This window comes from Ochlerotatus camptorhynchus, unplaced genomic scaffold (genome assembly GCF_037179485.1).
Source record: "Ochlerotatus camptorhynchus isolate MF236.1 unplaced genomic scaffold, CSIRO-AGI_Acam_v1.1 ptg000114l, whole genome shotgun sequence".
Classification (NCBI taxonomy): Eukaryota; Metazoa; Arthropoda; class Insecta; order Diptera; family Culicidae; genus Ochlerotatus; species Ochlerotatus camptorhynchus.
Genome location: NW_027040604.1, coordinates 1184711 through 1203384, shown reverse-complemented (window position 1 = coordinate 1203384; position 18674 = coordinate 1184711). Strand labels below are relative to the sequence as shown.

Below are 18674 nucleotides of genomic sequence, written 5' to 3'. Positions count from 1 at the left end.
ATCCAGTTAATGGAAGAAACGTGGACATCTCGTATCATACGTTCCGATTTTGGTAATTATATGATTGGTTGGTCGTTGGAAGCATCAAAGCTAGAAAGGTTAAGTGATGCTCCATTTTCTTCTGACGGTTAGGACATGAGCACTATCTCTTGTCCTAGCCTTTTAAGGCTTATGGCTATAGCGCCATTACTCGGTTTCTGAAAAGAGAAGAAAGCGAAAACTTCGTTGTTCGACGAAAAGTACGCTTGATTGAGCTATATTTCGCGTCTGTTATGACTCAAATTTATGTCTAAATTGACGCTCATATATGTCGCTCTCAGTGAACCTAAATTTACATTAATTATCTAAGTGTATGTGCATTTGCAAGCCTTTTCGTGGCCAATTGTCAGGTTCAGCGCTGCGACTCTACGCAGCGACTCTACGCAGAGACGAATGATGGGACGAATGATGGGACGAATGATCGGACGAATGATGGGACGAATGATGGGACGAATGATGGGACGAATGATGGGACGAATGATGGGACGAATGATGGGACGAATGATGGGACGAATGATGGGACGAATGATGGGACGAATGATGGGACGAATGATGGAACTAATGATGGGACGATTGATGGGACGCCTCATGGAGGTTCTACTTGTTTGGGAACAGCTTCTCAGCGGGAAATAACAGAGAGGTAGAACTAGATACAATGAGATGCAGCTCTCGCAGGACTTCTTCTGTCTTAATGAACTCGCTGACAAACTAGAAATCATCTCCTGGGCCTGGTATTGACCTGATCAGCAACCGATTATAGATTTAAAAAAAACTCCACGGAAAAAACAAACCTCACGTTCGATCGCACACACACACAGTCTAAACTTTTTCTCCAACCGTGGGCACATGATCAACCTCAAACATGGATTCACGGAAACAAAGTACAAACTGACAAAAAACGATGAAAAAGAACGATTTCACCAAATCTGCAACAAGACGCTATGCCACTTTTCAGTGGATGCCCAATTGTAGATGATCCACTTCTTGGCAGGAGCCAACATATACCATTCCGGTTCATCTGTTTGAAATTTCCCGAGTAATGTTCTCCTTTGATAGGTTCAAGGTTCATAATATCGGGAAGTCACGAGTTCGTTGAGGCTCCACCACCCTGGTTTCAAAGCCACTTGTAAAAATACACGCTGACCGGGGCTCAGTAGCAGCCATTGCAGTACAGCCCTTATGAAGACGAACCACAAAGGAAATGTGAAACCAGTCTAGACAAAAATCACAGCAGATCCATCCAATTTGATCCAGATTCACACTTCACAAACTTCAGGTCTCTATTTGCTTGACTTCTAGTAGTAGAGCCAAAGTCTTGATATCCTCAAAAAAAAATCCACTCGAGCAGCATCCAACTAGAGAAAAAAAATAGAACAGCAAAAATAAACGTGACGTTCGTTCACAAGCACAGCCTGCTCTCCATCAACACACGAATATCATCTTCGGCTTTACTTCGTGAAGCAACTTGCCAACAATTTGGTCATTTCCTTCTACCGGCCTGAGCGAGCTGTGTTACAGAGACGGTTTGTCATGAAAAAAAACAAGGAAGAAGATTATATCATTATTGCTTTCTATTTCTGACAAAGCGTTATCCCTCGTTGATCGCTTGTCATTTTGTCATTTGGAAATAATTTTGATTCCTTGCTAGTGCCCATAGCTTTGAATATGATGGCCACTGGAATCTCCTCCATCATCGAAACGCACTTCATATAGTACTTTCTTTAAATGTTTCGACAGTAGAATCGTTCGAAACAACTTCGAGCTCGATAGTTAACACTGTATTACGTTGTTGTAATCATCTTGTTTTTGAATCCAAATCACCTAACTTCGTTCGTGCTAAAATCACCGAAGCAAACAAATTTTGCACACCTATGTGGGGATGCATATCAAACACCTGTTAAAACTGTGCGTTGCGCTGATCGTGTTGCAGTTTCGTGTTTGACAGTTGCAAATTTTAGAAACAGTTTTTAAACTCAGCATTGCGGATGGCCTTAGATCGGAGTTCAATTTCAGGTTTTCTCGGAATTGTTATCGTAATTCTCTTCGGAATAAAGTCAGGAGTTCTCCAGTTGAATTGTGGTCAGAAATCCCTTGGAATTATTCTGTTGAAAAATGTAATTGTGTTTTCCCCAGCTCGGCAATTTTTTGTCGAGTGTTCGGCATCAGACTTTAACGATATTCAATGAGACATTTTTCAAAAATCAGCAACCAAGCGTGACTTTTACTGAGATTTGTGATTTGTTTGCCGAGAGCTCTGCTGTGCAAATACCGGCAAAAATTAGCGGTAAACGAAATTAAAAGAGAATGGTTTTAAAATATCATCCAAACCTCAAAACCTACTTATTTCAAAGTAAAAAATTGGGGACGAACCCAGCGTAGTGCTTAACATCCATGCATAAAGGTTACGAGTTCAAATCTCATCCTGGACAAGTCACGAATTACCTAAAATGTGTTGAGATGCCCTGAAATTATTCATGTCAAATATTAAAGCTTTCAGTAACGGTCTGATGATCCCTCCAAATGTGCCACGAACAGACTTTGCAAAAAGCTGAAAGTAAAAAAAGAAACACTGCTCTCGCTTCGTTACTGGTTTTGAAATTTTTCGAAACAGAAATCTACGTTTAATCCGTTTTATCTCCATTGCAATTGTTCGCTGACCCGAGCTAAAAAGAGTCGGTTAAGAAATGCAAACAACAGCTGGTGGTGGCTTTCTAAATCCATACCCCATCCCCCTGAAAACCAACCACCTGTACAAACAGCGAAAATCTTTTCCAAAAACCCTCAATTTACACGCTGAAATCCTTTGTAGCAGTCGTTTTTTTTCGGTTTTACTTCGCATTCGTATTCTCCCGTTCTCGACCTGAATGTTGTACTCCTGATGTACCCAACTGAGGGAAAACGTTAATCCTTTTGCCGAAGGTGTGCTGTATGTATCACCACCGAGTTACACCCAGACCGAGTCCATTCCCAGGTGAATTGCCACCAGCAACCGAATGGACTCTTAAAATCTTCATGGTCATGGCCCTGCTCGGAGGGATTTGCAAATTTGATTCCACCTCCTCGACCCTGCCCAAACAGGATGTGCAACAGACGGCAACACGCAGTCAATGGCAGACGAAGGAAGCTAATGTTGGTAGGTGCATACCCTAGCTACCAACCAGGTTGTCATCATCACACCATCATCGTCGTTAACGGCAGACCAACGACCAACGACGACGCCCGACTGGGTTGGGAAAATGCTGTTGGACTTCTTTAAATTAGGTTGGCAGGGTGAAAGGTTGAAAGTGTAAAAGAGGCTCAGCTCAACTAGAAAGGGTTAACTTTTGCCATGACGCAGAACTTCAGTCATTTTATAACGACGGGAATGGTGTGCACTTAAGATTCACTTTAATTTGACTAATTCCTGCTGGGCTGGGAAGGCATGGCTTTTTTACTCTGAAGTGCATCAAACTTCTCTGAGGTTCGTAGAATATCTTTGGAATTTTTTTGACACAGAGTTTATTCAGAAATGCTAAAAAGATATTTGTTTTATTTTAAAGGCCTTCTCGATTGCCCTACTTTGTCCTTTAATAAAAATGGCTAAACCCAAACACTCAGGTAATAACGTTTTCTTTTTGCATCTCAGATTCTAGAATCCAATAACGCTCCACGGGGATCTCTCCATCCTACGGTGGATTTCCTGAGTAGCCCTCTTTCCCTGTTACTTGGATCTCGATTATTCGCCATCTCTCCAACCCACCCCTGGAAATCATTCCACTCTCTCCATTTTATACTATGCTATTTCTGCTATGAAGGGGAAGCTACCCGCCTAGTCACAGTGGATCATGTTGAAATTCTGCCAACAGCAGTTTACATCCCGAGTAGAAGAGCTCAACATTATTGTCTAGCTTTGAGCCCACCCCAAGCATCTTCCGGACGCTCACCTCCCTCCGACCGGGGCTCAGTTCAGCGAAAGGATGTTATAACAATAAAAAGTAATCATAATATCCGCTATTTCCACGCTCCTTTTGGTAAAGGGATCGCTTTTTCTTTTATCCTTGGTCGTCGTCGTCGACTCCGTTTATCGGTTCTCCGCTCTCAGCTTACTACGATTGAACTGATGCTGGTGCTGCTGGTTCGTTTCACCGCTCACTATGACGGCGGTCCGTGGCGATGCTGTTGATGTGGGATGTGACGATGATGGGGCTCTCCAACGCTGACCAGGATGGACAAATTCCGGTCATGGAATTTCAGTTTGTCGGTTCGCAAAATGTTCTAACGCAGATGACGGGAGGAGCTAAAAATGGGTCGATTCATCTACTACACCAGTCAGTGAGTCAGTGGGTGAGTGAGCGGAAATTGCCACTTGGTGAGTGGGTTATTGGAAAAGTCGGATATGCTTTTTGCCATGCCCAGAGTCGAGAAGGTGTCGTTTGACAGGGAATAAATTCTACAAGAAAATTTCAAATAGGGGAAATGATGACTTCGGCACGTCTTCCCCTGTTTTCGTCAGCAGGGATGGAACGCTCTTGTGGGACTTTTTCATTAACTTTTAATATAGAATGCTGTTCAATTCAATTGTATTTTCAGTTAGTCCATCTTAAAATAGATAGTTTAGTGCTATTAATCTCACAATCAAAAGTCAAAATTTCCGTACCGCAGAGCTTCTGTGTTTTCACTGAAAGTACACTTGAGAGCGCCCTCGAGTGCACCTTCAGTGAAAACATAGAATGTGGATCTACGGTGCGGAAATTATGCATTTTGATAGGGAGATTAGTATTATTATTATTATTATTATTTAGCTTTATTTAGGAGGCTTTCAGCCTTAGGCTGGTTCGCCTCCATGGAGATTAGTAGCATTAAACTATCTATTTTACTAATCTAATCTAATCTAATCTAATCTAATACAAACGCAGCCAGTACGAGAAGCATCCTGGAAAATGGTTAGGTTAGATAACGCCTAATAAATGTTCGTGTCAACATCAAACATCCAAACGGCCTGGTCTACTGCGTTACACCCAAATATTCTGATGATGATTATGTGAAATGATTCGATTTTAAATCAATATGTTTAAATAGCGAACCATTTCGTGAATCTACAGGGGTAGAAGTATGCGTGGACATACCGTACCAAGCGCTCCGAGCTATGTAAGAATGAATGTAACATAAAACGAATAATGGTGATGGTGATTTCAATGTATCGTCTATCAAATGGTCCTGGAATGCCGCTGGGTTCCTCCATCCTCAATCCAGTTGCTCAAACATTGCACCCTTTGCAGCAGTTCTTCTGGACAGCTACAGTACTGCTGATCTCCTGCAACGAAATAGTGTTTCCAATTAGACTGATAGATTGCTTGTTTTATGTTTTCTTAGCCGTGAGGTTGTTTCTTGTTGCTCGATTTATGAGGCGCCTGTGCCATTAGTTGAGCGTTGAAGGCATCATCCACCTCTGCAGATACCATTGAAATTGAGTTAGGCATTTTCTTTTCGCAACACTATGAATAGCATTTCATATGTCTACTGGAAGGCTGACTTCAATGGAATGACTGGCTTTTTCGAGAGCATAAACTGGGATGAAGAACTGCGTGATCATGACGTAAATATTTCCTCGACTATTTTTACGAATAATGTGGTTTATGCAATCGATCAGTTCGTACCGAAGAAAACTCCAGTCATACCAACTCACCCGCCATGGTCAAACCCTTGTTTGAAACGTCTTAAATCATCTAAACAGGCTGCCTTGAAAAAGTTTTTCAAACTGCGAACTGACGTGTCGAGAAAGAAATACATACGCATTAACAAGCAGTACAAGCAACTCTACCTAGAACACCAGCGTCAACTACAAAATAAGCTCAAAACTAATCCTTAAAGCTTCTGGAATCACGTGAAAGATCAACGATGTTCAACGGGGATCGAGAAATGTCTAATGTGGATGGTATCACGGATCTATACAGGTCACATTTCTGCAGTGTTTTCGTCAACACATTTCAGATGCAGCAAGTGAGGTTCCCATACGTTTAGCTGTTGAATCTCATCCGCCCTTATCGAGAGATGACGTCCAAAGAGCAGGCTTTCGCTTGAAAAATTCGTCCAGTATTGGCTCTGATGGAATTCCATCTGTGATGACTAAAAAACTGTATAGGAGTATTGCGCGCACCACTAGCATTCATATTCAACCTCTTGTTGAATTCTGGAATCTTTCCTGATGGCTGGAAAAATGCTTTCGTTTTTCCTGTCTTCAAGAAAGGCGATAAACAGTCAGTAATCAACTATCGAGGCATTGCGGCTTAGTGCGCAGTTTCAGAACTTTTTGAGCTGATAGTTTTGGATTATTTTAAACACACTTGCTCCAGTTACGTTGCCTCCAAACAACATGGATTTATGCAGAAGAGATCCACTGCATCAAATCTCGTGCAATACACATTTTTTTTTTATAATTCGCGAGTTGATGCTATCTACACGGATCTCTATGCTGCGTTTGATAATATGAACCACAAGATTGCTGTTGCTAAGTTAGACCGATTAGGCTTCCCTTCTTAATTGGCTTCGTTCTTATCTCACCGATCTTCAAATGTCAGTGAAAATAGGTGACCGTATTTCTCAGTCGTTTCCGGTTTCTTCTGGTGTACCTCAAGGTAGTCATATTGGGCAGTTTGTATTTGAATGGCATGCACTATTCAATCAGGTGTCCGAAGCTATCTTATGCGGATGATTTTAAACTGTATTTTGTCGTAAAGGATCTTAGTGATTCAGTTTTCGTTCAACAACAACTGAACGTTTTTGCTACGGTGTCTCAAGAATAGCATGGTATTGAATGCTTCCAAATGTTCCATCATCACTTTCTGCAGAAAAAAATAACCCACCTGCTTTACGTGCAGCCTTCATGGTCAGACACTAAATCGGGAGACTACAGTCAAAGGCTGTTAGATTGTCAACTAACGTTCAAGGAGCATGTATCGCCAGTAAAACATCTTCTCAGCTTGGCTTTATTTTTCGCTTTGCTAAAGATTTCAGAGACACTTCAAGCTTGAAAACGCTTTACTTTCCTCTAGTCGGTTCGACACTGGAATATTGTTCAGTAGTTTGGGTGCCGTTTTACAACAATGCCACGAATCGACTTGAGTCTATTCAGAGGAGATTTGTTGGCTATGCTCTTCGTTGGCTACCCTGGATAGACCCTGTAAACCTCCCTAATTATGAAAGTCGATGTAACTGGCTGAGCCTACAAATGCTCACTGTTCGCCGTAACGTCGCTAAGGCTGTCTTCATCGTCGATCTCCTGCGTTCGGACATTGACTATAGTCCAGTTTTACAACAGCTAGTCAATTTGCGAACCCACTCTTTCTTTACGATCCCGAATTCTCGCACAAACCATGGTGCAAACGAACCAATTACTAGCATGTGTAAATTTTTTAATAGATGTTATAACTTTTCTGACTTCAATGCTTCCCGTGCTGGCCTTAAGTATTTATTCTATAATGTTTTATCATCCTGATTAAGTAAAAATTAATGTTTCCTGATTTAGTTTAAGTTTATATGTATCTGTAAGATTGAATGTTATCTGTTGATACGAAAAGAAGAGGTTTTCCGCCCACTTGAGAAGAGGCAAAGTTGGTCCCTCTCAAATACAGGGTGATTCGGAATAACTGTCCCTTTTTAAAATGGTCATAACGATTGAACGCTTGCATGAATTTTTGATATCATTATATTCCAGATATTCTACATATATAATCTTCAACTAAGCATAGTTTATTTCAAATCTCTCTCCCTTTACCTTAATTATCAGCCACATTTGTCATGAAAATTAACCACAGCTGGCACGCACGCTTTAGTTCCAGCACTTTTTGAGTCCTGGTGATGCGTTTAAGCTCTGATATTGAACGGATTTTTCAAGCATGGTTCCTTTGTACCTCTATAATGATGCAAAAATAAATGTTACATTATTTCGAAGACATTTCAGTTTCTAAAAGATAACACACGATTTTTTTAAAGATTTATGCCATTCTCCATTTTGACGTCAATGGCTGCTTGAAATCACAAACGAATGAAATTTCAAATCCTACTATCAATACAAGCTGATATTTGTACACACTTAAAACAAAAATACTTGAACATATACCCATTTTACCCATTAAGAATTGCATATTTGTGAAATCGGTGACAGTTATTCTGAATCACCCTGTAAATAAATAAATAAATCGGAGGATTGGATGTTGGAGGTTTAATGGAGATTTCTTTTTTCGTAGCTACAACTTGATCGGGGATCCAATGGGGATATCTGAAGTTTTTCATAATTTTTCAAACTTCTTCTAGATTTAACTACAACTAACGGAAACACCAGCACTTCATTCTTTCGATGAAAAAAAAATAACTCCATTGTCTTCCTTTCTTTTCGCTATTTTACTATTCAAACACACAACCAGTCTTGTAAGCGGTCACGGTACTCAACACATTTTTTGTGATAATTGACTGCCTTTGCCTCCGACACTTGCAAAACAAGCTATCATAGTACAGTACCAAACTAAAATATCGTATGACAGGCTCTGTCATACGACACTGTCGCCGAAGACCGTCGCGAATGTATTTATTTTAGTTTTTCTCATAATAAGAGCTACTGATGGTGTGCTTGTGTGAATTCTGAAAATAGCAAGCAATGATGTCTTAGTAATAATATTTCTGATCAGAAATGGTTTGATTTACACCAAATTGAGGAATTAGAACGAAATTACTCATTTCACATGATAGTTATTTGATAATTTTCTTTTCGATCGAATGTTATTCTACCGGTTGTGTTATGTGAGAGAGACGACGGTAGAGCATGAGTGTTCGAATACAAACAGACTGTCACGCACGACAACGAAGCGAGTGTAGTAAAAAACGTCAACTGTTTCAACCCCTGCACACAACAGTATTATTTTTTTTTTTTTTTTTTTTCATTTTGACGCACTGACTTTTCCCTTCAATAATATATTATTCTTTTGTGACAAGCATTCAAAGGAAAACAAAACTTTTGCCGTAATACTTCCTTCAACGAAAACAAATTTTCCTGCATTGCCATTCCCATCTGGGAGGAGATTCACGTCTAGATCTTTCCCCAGGAGCCGTTCGTGGCCACCAGTCTTGGTCGTATCCAGCGAGGCATCCTTCAGATTGCTCGCAATCTCCGATACCGACGAAAGACCAACAGCCAGGCACTTTTGCAAGCGGATAACTTGCTGGTTCACGGCAACGTCGGCCACCGAATCGCCACCAAAACCCGCGACGGACACATTATCAGCACTTTCCCGGGCTAATTCGCCAACCGAACCGGGTTTCTAACTCGCCCACGATGACTAGACTCTCGATACAACCATACGCCGAAAGTGTGACATCCGAACTCGGAGAACCAGGCTCCCGGGAGGTAATCCACTATAGCACAATTTCACGAACACCTAAGACTCAATTACAGCCCAAACAAATGATGTTTAATGCAAAAGATTTCAAATCCGCGGAAGAAAAATACGCACCAATAATAAGAACGTCAGATTTCAAGCGCGGCTAACTGCGATCACTGCGAGTGGGGGCTGAATTTATGTTAGAGCAACCGTACCAGTCATTGCCATTTGCGGCACTATTTTACTTACGCACAGCGTTTCCATTCTAGCTTAATCGCTCCTCTCCACACCGGTCGTTGCTATCAGAGTCATAATTTAAGTTACCGTTTTCCACACCGGCGAAACAAACTTTTGACGTTCATTCGAAATAGCAACCGTCTCATGCGTTGCTACCGGGTTGCTAAACTTATGAACTCACTACTTCCCAAGGTGCGGATTGCTATTTCCCCCACCTGAACAGCAACCACCGGTACGCAAGTAGCGTTATGGTAGAGGTTGGTGAATGTGCTTTATTTACTCATTGGTGCGGTTGCTCTTAAGCCTAAAATCATCGAAATACCCCTTTATTTGAGAAATGTTTACTTGAGCAACCACAAGTTTGCAATTCTAATTAAAATTTGAACTGAACGACCATCCTCAAACTACACCGAGTACTTAAGTGGTTTGAAATTAGTTTTTGGGATTATGAAATATTTCCCTGAATTTGGATGAAATTCCATGATTTTCCAGGTTTTTTTCTTCAGGGAAGTCTACAGTTTGATGGTTACATGTCGAGGTTTGGGCCAAAGATTTTCAGAATGCTATGAAATTTCAACCACAGGCATAGTTTATCGTCACATGAATGAAGCCAAAATTCATGAAAATTTGGGGTTACCAATTTTTCTGGAAAACTTTAGATGATGTTTTCGGATTTTTACGACCATCACGTACTTTGAACATTCATAAACCAAGCACAGACAAACACACGTTAACAGGGTTAACGTGGGAGACTTCCATGAAAATGCTCTGGAATGTCGGCAGGAGAATGCGAAACGCGACATCATCGGACAACACACGGAGTATCCGGACAGGTGGATTTTTGAATTCACGCGTAAAGTTTGTCCTGATTCAGTGCCAGTTCAAAGCAGCGTACGTGAACGAAATGGACTCTACTGTTTCCATGGTTGACTTCTCCTTGCTCTCCTTTCATGTAACAATACAGCTCCGGGATTTAATAGAATCAAGTAAAACTCGTTCTAAAACCTCCCAGACGTCGCGGAGAGGCGCTTGTTGAAATTGTTCAAACAGTTTCTGGAGCACAACGTTGTTCCGGATGATTGGAGGCAAGTGAGAGTCATTGCCATTCAAAAACCCGTTAAGCCAGCGTCCGATCTATGCTTTCCTGCATTCGGAAGTTGATGGAGAAAATGATTCTTCTTCGTCTGGTCAGTGCTGTAAATTATCATATCATTCGATTGAAGATGAACCAATACAACCATTCAATAAATTCTGTGTGAACTAATTCTCACATGACCATAATTTGAAGAGCCCCTTTCTCATTCGAAGCTCATTGTCACTGTCAATTGAGTCACTCACTATCATTTGATATACGATAGTGAAGTATGGAAGAAATCCAGCAAAATAGTCCCGAACAGACAAGTCGACCCGATGTCCGATCCATGTAAGGCTAATTTAAGGTAGATGTCGACCCAATGTCGTGTTGTTGTCGGGTCAATTTTGAGTTTATGTAGGGTCAATGACGGGCCAACATCGGGTTGGGGTTTGGTTGGTTGGTGTCGGGTTGACTTAGCTTTTTACCGGAATGTCGACCAGAGCTCCGTTAATGTGTAGGTTACACTCAATTGAATGATATATAGCGTTTCTCAAATGAGAATGATCCATTTCTTCGTCAAATGACTAAGCAACTGATACCCATTCGGAGGAGGCCCCCTTTGATAGCGAATAGCTACTTTTCTCATTTTCATCAAAAATGTTCAAATGATTTTGAGAATTTACAGCACTGCTCTGGAAAAGTGGGTCGAGTCGAATGGCAAAGGAACGAATGACTGCCTTGCGTTGCTTTCTACTGAAGTTCAACTGGTTTTTGCTCGGAAATAGCAAATGGGCTCAGTATTTTTGGACATTAAGAGGGCTTTTGACTCTGTTTGTATCGATGTCCTTTCGGCAAAAACTCCACTCAAGAGAGGTTTCGCCAATTTTGAACAACTTTTGGAGCAATTTGTTGATAGAGAAATATATGAGCTTTTCTCATGGAAAATCGACAACTTCACGAATTAGTTACATCAGCCTCCGCTAGGGCTTATGTTTAAGCCCCCTTCCTAATATTTTTATGTAAAGGACATTGACGATTGTCTTGTTGCTAAGGCAGCTTGCAGTAGACACACTCAAGGGTGTCCCACATCAAATCACATCACGAAATAAACGGTGTAGAAAATTACCCATTGGGTATTTTCTCTTGAAAATTTGGGTAGAAGTAGTTTGGAGTGCATTGTTTACACTGTAGTTTTATCGCTGTCAGTTTTTCGAAAGTCGGAAAAATGGCGTCACCCGAAAAGCAACGTCGCGAATTGATTTTGCGCAAGCACCTGGAAAATCCTCAACTCTATCTTAGGGACATCGGATAACAATTCGGAACCGTTCAGTCAACGGTGAGTCGTGCGATTAAACATTAATACGAAACTCTGAGCATCGAACGCAAGGAGAAATGCGGTCAGAATGGATGTTCTATTAGTGATCAGGATCACAAGTGTGTCGTGAAAGCGTTTAAGCGGAATTCCAATACTTCGGTCAGGGATGTGGTCAAAAAATTGAATATGTCCAAGTCTTTCGTTCAGAGAACCAAGGACCGGGAGGGACTGCATACGTAGGTACAAAGTGCAGAAGGCTCCAAGTTGTGTCGAACGGCAAAATACGGTGGGAAAGTCACGGGCCCGGAAACTGTACACCCAGCTGCTGACGAAGCTTCATTGTCTCATCATGGATGATGAGACTTACGTCAAAGCGGACTTCCAGCAGCTTCCCTGGCTACTGTTCTTTACCGCCCAGCACAAGTTTGATGTTTCGGAGGAAGTAAGGAAGCAGAAACTTTCAAAGTTTGCCAAGAAATACACGATTTGGCAAGCAATCTGCTCATATGGCAAACAGAATGCGCCGTTCGTGACTACCGAGACTGTAAACGGGAAGGTCTACCTCAAGAAGTGTCTACAGAAGCGTCTGTTTCCTCTGTTGAAGCCCTACGATCTTCTGGAACTTTGAAAAATTTCGGCAAGCTTTGTAGAAGTTAAGGAAATTTCCTAGAAGCTTAAGACATTGCTTAGATGCTCAGGAAATAACGTAGAAGTTCATCCAACTTTTTAGAACGTTAAGGATCTTCGTATTAGTTTAGGGAACTGTGTAACTTTGACAGCTTCGTTTCGCCAATATGTTCAGTAAAATTCCAAGAAAAGGATCTGGTTCTTTCCGGAAGTTTGAAGAAGTTGGTGGATGTTATTATACCGAATCAAAAATTATGGATCTTAAGAACTTTAGACATTTTTGTTAGATGTTAAGGAAACTTTGTACATAAACACAGAAAATTGGATGAATTATAGGAAATTCTTACATGTTCAGCAAACTTGGCATAAATTCAGTTGTAGCTATCGAAAAATTAAAAGTTGTAAGCTATGGAAAAATCATTGAAGTACTGGTACGAACAATCTCAGGAGTTCTTGGAATATTCCATATATTCAAGGAACTTCATAGAAGCTTTGAGTTCATGGAACTGTGTTTGATAATATTGATAATGATAGTGGTTCACCACCTGTAGCACGGAAACTAAGTCCGATAGCAATGGACTCTCTCCTCTATTTGCCTTGATCAAGCTTAATAACATTTGATTGTCCTGAACACGTCACTGTATGAAGGGCCAAAGTCGCCCTACGGGATCCGCATCAACAGGACAATAAAGAATCTCCTTCCAGCAACTTAATCGCACAATTGGTCAAAAACATGAGCCCCCAAACAGGAAGATGTCCCAATAAATGGAGAGAAGAGCTCGCCCTTTATCCACGAAATGTTATCCACAGGGAGTTGGCATTTCCATTCTCCCCGTCCAAATCGCCTCAATCGGGTGCCCTGTTGGATCCTCCTTCCCTTTTGTATATGTATTTAAATGTAAATGTTATATATAATGAATAATCACTTATGCGAGTCGATTGTTATGAGTATTGTCAATAATACTTACATTTCGATGAAGATGATGCTACCTACTTTACCTTTTATGTGATACTTATCATCACAGAAGTCAACTTCGAAGCGAAGACCAGGTCCATTAACAATACAAGTTCATGTTTAAGATCAAGAAACTTCTTGAAAGTACAGGAATCTTCGTAGAAGTTCAAGAAGCATCGTAGAATTTTCTATAATATATCTATAAACTTCTCTTGATATTACTCAAGACTTTTAAAGTTGATCGAGTAATGTTCTGAAGATCTGCAACTGTTCAAAAAATCAAATAACGTCTTTCAGATATCCTTCCAAGACGGAAGTTTGATTAGAGAGTATTTAAAGGATATACAGCTGATCAGAGATTTAAAGCCCTCTGGATATGTTTCAAGCCTTCAGGTTGATCAATTATTACTCTTAAGATATTCAACTGTTCATAACATTCAAATGTCATTGTTGGTTGATCAGGAAGATCGGAAGATCTTAAATTGGTCAAAAATTAAATTGGGTCTCTCAAGATGGCAGATCGGTCAGGAAGTATTTAGAAGATATACAGCTGATCAAAGATTTCAATAAAGTCCTCTAGATATTTTTCAAAGCTTCAGGATTTTTATCTAGTTTGTTTATTTGTAAGGCTCAATCGCATAAGCTTTACGGAGCCGATAATTCATTGTTCTTTATTCGTAACAAAATTGACTTAATACTATGTCTAGTAGGAGTTGGGCCGAATACCCGAGGTTAGAGGATACGGATACGTCTATTAACGTCTCTTTAAACTGTTCCCCTACAAGAGGAGAATTTAGTTCATTCGAGACGGGTTTTAAACATCAGCTGTTTCATCATTGTGTCCCCCGTTAGGTCGGTCGTCCTCCCTCACACACCTTGGTCTTTAGGACCTTAAAGACTGTCTCTTGTCGAATGAAGTGGCATGACTACCAGTCATTTTCTTTCTAATGCCACTTCAACTTACTCATGCTTATATCATATCGTATAAGTCTAACGCCCTCAGGAAGTTGAGTACAGTTTGCTCTGTACTCCTGTCGTTGAACAATACCTCACGGATTGAACCAACGACACCCATATCTTCCCTTAATTGTGCTCTTGCCGGGCACTCCACCAATAGATGATTTACATCTAATACCGCACCGCATCCTTGGCAGTAGGCCACACTGCCGCTAAAACGGGGTCCATGAGTGAGCCGTGTATGACCAATCCTCAGCCGAGTCAGAACTTTCTGATCTCGAGAATTAGGTGCATCCTTCCACTCTTGTGTAGTGTTCTTGATACGACGCAGGAATGCATCACGGTTGTTATGCCAAGACACATTCCATGCGTATCGCGAGATCTGCTTCACCCAGCGGGTAGCGTCACTATGGGGCACCGGAGTGGCCTCTAGTAGAGCAAGACGACCCTGGTTAGCTAGTTTATCAGCAGCCTCATTCCCTGGTATACCTGTGTGTCCAGGTACCCATACAAAGGTTATGTTAGCGTACTGTTGCACCTCTGACAGCCACGGGTGTCCAACCTGCCCATGCTCAAGGTCAGAGAGACAACTCGCAGAGTCAGAAAATACAACGGCCTGAGACCCATTTGCTAGCCTACAAGCTTGCAGGAGAGCATAGGCCTCAGCTGAGAAGATACCACAGAGACCGGGTAACCAGCCGCAGCGGCTTATGTCCTCCCCAGACACCCCATAACCAACCTCCTCTTCGATTAATGAACCGTCCGTAAATAGCTTGAGCCTTCCCTCGTACGAGGCAGCGACCTCCCTAAATGCAGCTTTCGCCACACTAGAGCTAGCCCCCGCCCCGCACATAGCTTTAACCCTCCAATCAACTTTCGGGGCAGTAGCATCCCATGCCCGTTGCCACAGCCTAGCTCGCTGGGCTAACGTGGGAAGATCTACTCCCGTCAAGTCGCTCCACCATTCTCTCGCCCTTGCAACCGTGAGCCTGTCATTGATAATGGGATCCCTTTCTAGGAGCCTTAGCGCCTTGGTGGCCAGGTCTTCGGTGACAACATTCACCAAAGGACCTTTCCATTCTCCACCAACAGAGAAGCTATTGGTGAAGACCTCAGCGCTCCGCTACAAATTCTGTACGCCTCATTGTACTGAGGTTCCAGAATCTTGAGCAGGGAGACACCACCCCTGCTCCACAGTTCCGCCCTGTAAAGGATGCTAGGGACAACCAGAGCCCTAGCAACCTTGGTCAATGTACTGCGAGAGGCTTCAGAGAAGCGACCATTTAGGGTCCGAAGGATATTCAACTTGTTGTTGACGTTATCCTTCACCAACTTGGCGTGCTTAACAAATCGGAGTTTGTTATCAATAGTCACACCAAGCAGTTTCTTCTCGCGTACGGCCTTGACCGCACCGATACTAACATAAGGCAGGTTCGGTCTGTGATGATGACCAAAGCAGACGTGCAGCAGTTTGGACTTCTCGGGGGAAATCACAAACCCAACACCATCTGCCCAGTCAACGACAGACTGAACTGCATCCTGCATCTTGTGCCTAACCACCCTACCGTATTTACCTAACACGATAAGGGTAATATCATCGGCGTATACAATGATGTATACTTCCTTGGGAATGCGTTCAAACACTGAGTTCATCGCAATGAGAAACAGTGTAACCGAAAGGACAGACCCTTGCGGGATGCCATTCTCCAGCAACCTCGAGGTAGAGGTTGTGCCAGCGATCAATACTCGGAACCTACGGTTCTGTAGAAAGTTTTCTACGTATTTAAACATACATCCTTGGAAGTCCCAGCTCTTGAGGGAAGTCAAGATAGGAAGCTTCCATGTCATATCATATGCCTTGGACAAATCGAGGGAGACTACATCTCCATGCAAATCTTCCGACGAGGTCTTGTCCAATAAATGATCGAGCTCAGAGAAGAACGTCTCCGACCCATAGCCGCATCGAAATACGTGTTGCCGTGGGTGGATCCGTCCTTGCCTCTCCAGCTTGGTAGACAGACGACGGTTAACCATCCGCTCGAGTGTTTTTCCCATGCAGCTCAGCAGGGTTATCGGCCGATAACCCTCTGTTAGGGTTTTATCCTTCCCAGGTTTTGGAATAGGAATAACCAACCCTTCTTTCCACTCGTCCGGTATCTGGCCAGAAAGCCAGACTTCGTTCATAGTAGCAAGAAGAGCCAATCGGCCGACAAGGGGTAATCTCCTAAGCAAGGGATACGACAGACTTCTTTGCCAAAGCTGTCCCAATCTGCCTTTTCAAGGTTGCATCTCAGCCTTGTCACAGTAGACGGGAGGTTTACAGCCTGTGACAATGAGATAGGAAAATGATCACTTCCGTGTAAGTCATCGTCAACCTGCCAGATAAACTGGCTGGCTACATCCCAAGAGGCTATGGTAAGATCAATCTCGGACTCTACCCCGGTGGTGGGATCGAACCGAGTCGGTCTGCCATCGTTCAGCACTGAACAACCCAACGTGTCCAGTAGCTGATACAACCTCTCACCACGAACGTCCGTCTTATGTGATCCCCAGGAGGGGTGATGCGCATTCAGATCGCCCACTATCACATAAGGGACAGGCAGCTGCGAGATGAGATCTTGCAGTTTGCCGATGACGTTCACTTCCTTGCCAACCCTATTCCTCGGAGCCATGTATAAGCTAACAACAGTCAGCTTATACGGAAACTGAATGGTGACCGCGGTGGCCTCCAGTTCAGTATCCAACTGCTCTACCTTATGTGGTTTATCTTCTCTAATAGCCAATCCAGTGCCGTGGATGTAGGCATTAATGTGAGGCTTAATATACCACTTATATCTACCACCGAGATAGTTTGGAGGTAGATCTGCTACCTTGGCCATCGTTTCTTGGAGAGCGACGACACAAGGGTTCACCCAGACAACCAGAAGTCGTATAATAATGTACAGAAAGTATCGTAAATAACTACAGTTTAAGTCAACATCGCATATAAGTATGACATACATCGCATTATGTTTAAGTTAAATCGTATAGAATGCAAATTTCTGACTTATATACGACGAATCTTTTTTTCATCGTACTGTATCACAAATTAAATCGGATTACATCGTAAGGTTTTTCAAATTGAATTTGTTATTACAGATTGAATCGCATATAATGTCAAATCAACTCGTTTAAAAAGAAATTAAAATTTGCACGTATATGGCCTCCACTTTTGTAGGTATAGGCCCTTTTTTTGCATTCTATACGATTTGTTTGTTTGGATATATGTTTGTATATCACAGAAACAACTTTAAATATACGTACATTCTGGTTGTCTGGGCAGTTTCTTTGTCAATAGCTGGATCTCAGATAACTTTGATCGCAACCCATGGACATTCCATTGCAGTATTACGTTCGATGGCTCTTTACCATTCTGTTGTGGGACATCGGACATGGTAACTACTTTTTACCGGCAACAGCATCGCTCCGATACCGAGTCAATAGGGGGAGAAGGTGCTGTATTTTCTCCTTTTTTCCGGCTTTTCTTACCTCGAGTGTCCTCGAGGCCGGCGGTCTGCTTCCGTTTCCTACGGGTCACGGGAGCAGTAACCTCGCGCTCATCAGAGTCGAGGTTAACGCCAACTCTTTCGAGTTGTCCAACACGGGGAGCACATTCCATCTCAAGGCGAGTCTTGGACTCCTTGAGCTGTTTGATCTTCCCCTTGCCAAGGGCGACCTCCTTACGTAGACTTTCCACCAACTTTTCCAGGAGCTGTTTGTCCTTATCGGTTGGTGTTTCGGCATCAGGCAAGGGGTCTGTGCCAACCTCTTGGGTTAGCACTTTGCCCTCCCTACCAGTAGTCTTTCCACTCTTGGTAGCAACTTGCGTAAGACCGGCAGGTGGACTAGCACCAACCCCAGTACTCTTGCACTGGGTAGTCCCCTTTTTGCCGGCCTTCGCACCCTCGAGGTTAGAGGGGTGCATTGCCGAAGTATAGGAAAAGGGGTTGAGCTTGGGGGTGAGGTTTCGTTGCCTCATCAGAGCGTTGTCGCCAATATGAACAGTAGTGCGGTTCTAACTTCGCCTGAAGCTCGACCGGCTATGGTGACCAGTAGGCGACGATGAGACTCATCGAG

The 18674-nt window shown here is 42.5% G+C and overlaps 1 protein-coding gene across 4 annotated transcripts in view; it reads left to right on the top strand.

Moving 5' to 3' along the window:
* Positions 1-18674, top strand: part of LOC135699746 (uncharacterized) — a 56090-nt gene that overhangs the window by 13352 nt on the left and 24064 nt on the right. The window lies entirely within an intron of this gene.